A 3,088-nucleotide genomic window follows, 5' to 3' on the forward strand; every position below is an offset into this window, starting at 1 on the left:
TCTTCACATTTGAAAAAATGATTTTCTTAAATTAGATTTCCAAAAGACTTCAGTTACAGAACAACCCTTCAAAAATGTCCTGTAATTTTTGCTAATTAGACCAGCTTACAGTTAGCTTAAATGTTTGACGTTTGGTGCTGTCATCTATCCACTGGTGATGCAGACCAGAATGCCAATGAGGTAGTAACTGGGAAACACTTTTTTGTGTATGTACTGAATAAATACCAAGCAGCATTCATTCTAGTTTCTTTAGATAAGAGAGGAATGGAAAATTCCATCCTGGGTTATCTGCATATGGTATTTCTCATTGTCATACTGTTAGGGGTGGGAATTTCCCATTGGCCTGTACTATTTGGGTGCAGAAGTAAAGAAAAAGTCTTACAAACTTTTATTGAGTGTCTATTATTTTCCAGGCATCTATAGGGAGGAAATAAATCATTACAAAGACAATGAAGTGCCTGTCTTGAGCTCATGTTTGGTGACTAACTACAGTGGACTGACCAGTACTTAAGCTCTCTGTCAATTTATATTTTATACAAATAACACTTCTAGGTAATCTTTGGACAAGTACCTCTCAGATCTTGTTTTCCATCTCTGCTTTCTTGGCAAGTCACCAGGGACTTTTGCCAAAAATGGTGGGTGTTTCTCTATTCTCTTAGTTGGTGAAACAGTGCTCACTCCTTGCAGCACTTTGTTCACTGGCCTCTGCGATGCCCCCTCTCTCTTGGTTTTTCTCTTACCTTGGTGGGGCTCCTCTAGTGTCTGTGAACTGATGGCTTTCAAATATAGTCTCTTTATGTCCAGCTGCCAATTCCACACATCCATGTGGAGGTCCATGCCGTTTCAAGTGTGACATTTGAGCCTGCTCTTGAGTTTTGTCCTTAAATCTGCTCCTCCCATAGGCCTTCTCTATCTTCCCAATTGTTCTAGCTAAAATTCTTAGAGCATCCTTTAATTCTCCTTTATTTCATCCTCTATACCCAACACACTGGCAGATCCTGTTAATGCTACTTTTGAATATGTTCATAATTTCACTACTTCTCACCACTCTCACAGCTGCCATTTCAGGCCAAGTCCCTGCCTTCACTCACCTGGGCCACCATAGGAGCTTCCTGACTTCTTCCCTGCTCCTTGTCTGGCCCCCTAGAGCTGCTCTCTGATACAGCATGAAGAACAATTCTTTTTAAAGCTTACATCATGTTTCTCTTCTGCTTTAGAACCCTTCAGTGGCCTCCCATCTCACCTGAACTAAAATTCAAAGACCTTGCAGTAGTCTGTAAGACTCTTGCCATCTGGTTCTGGCTCCTTTTGTGGCCCTTTGCTTATTCCTTACCCCACTCTTGTCATGTTGGCCTTGCTGCCTCTCAGCTCTGCCCCAGGTACTTGGCATATGCTGTCCCTTTTGCCTAGGACACTCTCCCTGCTCCTGCAGGTCTCTATTCAAACATCAGTTTCTTGGAGGAGACCGCCCTGAGCACTCCATGTAAAATAGCAACTACTCCCTCTGCCCACTGCTCCCTCTATTCTGCTTGGTTTTTCTCAATAGATTGTATCACCTTCTAATGTAAGCTGCGAGAGAACAGGGACTATATTTTGCTCTCTGCTGTATCCCTGTGCCTAAAACAATGCCTGGCACATGGTAGACACTCAGAAGATATTTAGAGCTAACACGTGTTATGTACTCAGTGTGAGCCAGATAGTAGGCAGAGTGCTTTATAGGAATTATTTATTTATACCTCAAAGCAATGCTATGAAGTCCAAGTCTTATCACATCCATTTTCAAGTTGGAAACTGAGGATTGGGGAAGTTGTGTAAGTTGCCCAGGGTCATCTGATGGACGTGGGCTTGAACCCAGGTCCTGGAGACTACAGAGCCCATGTGCTGACCAGCTTGTGTTACTGTTCCCTCTCTCTTTGGTGGCCTGCCTTTGTTCTAGAAAGGTCTGCAGTGGCCAACCAACATATAGACATGCGAATGAGCAACCGATGGCCCATCCACAGGCTCGGAATATGGAAATGCGCAGAGCCTGGGTGCACTGGTCGTGACATGATAGTGTCTGTCAGAGGTGTTTGGAGTATTAATGTGCTGTACGCAGTTATGATATTTTGCAGGTACCTTCTCCTAGATAAGGAGACAAGGGAACCATAGCTGGGTTAGTAAGGTGAAAACCATACAGAATCCAAAACACTCTTAAAGCCCTTGGGAAGGAGCCATGGCGGGCCCTGACCTTCTGTCTCCCACTAAATTCTTCATGGTCAGTGTTCCCTCCAATGCTGTTCACTTGAACAGCCCGAGGAGTTGGCTGAAGTTTTGGGGCCCTTTCATTCAGAAAGTGCCTATTTGAGATCCAGCTGGCCTGAGAAAGACCCAGGGACAGAGGGACGACTGAGGTGAGTGCAGATGCACAGCCACTGTGAGGCTCACTGCAGCGTCCCTGCCCAGCACTCAGAAAGCCCCAGGAGACAGCTTCCACTGTGGAAATGATTCTCTCCCTCTCTCAAGTGCTTGTGGTTGGATTCATATTCTTTCAACATGTCTGTAAGGCTATTCTGTGATACCACTGACCACACACAGGTTTACAGGCAAGCACCATACATTCATTCTCCAGCCATCTATTAAGCTCTCACTAAGTGCTAGGAGTACCATGATAGTTGTGAGTCCAAACCACAAAGTCCCTGGCTTTCTAGCACTCGCCCTCCAGAAGAGGGCTAACTCTTAAAGTGCACTGTTTGTGCACCAAATATTAAGAGCATTACGTATATTAACTCATCTACAACTCACAACAGCACTGTGAGGGAGTCTTGTTAGGACATTTATTTTGCAGATAGGGGAAGTAAGGACCAGAGAGGTTAAGTCACTTGTCCAGTATCACACAGCTAGTGAATGGCAGAGCTGACTCCAGCATCTGTGCTCTTAATGGCCAGGCCAAACTTCCCCCTTATGGCACCACTTAGGAAGTGCTGAAAGTTCCCATTGGCAGTTCTTCTTCTGGAATATTGCACTCGAGAAAAGTTGTTCTAAAGATACAAGCTTTGGCCGGGCTCGGTGGCTCAGCCTGTAATCCCGCGCCTTTGGGAGGCTGAGGTGA

The sequence above is a fragment of the Carlito syrichta genome, unplaced genomic scaffold (assembly GCF_000164805.1).
Source record: "Carlito syrichta isolate Samal-C Ts95f unplaced genomic scaffold, Tarsius_syrichta-2.0.1 Scaffold314704, whole genome shotgun sequence".
NCBI classification, from domain to species: Eukaryota; Metazoa; Chordata; class Mammalia; order Primates; family Tarsiidae; genus Carlito; species Carlito syrichta.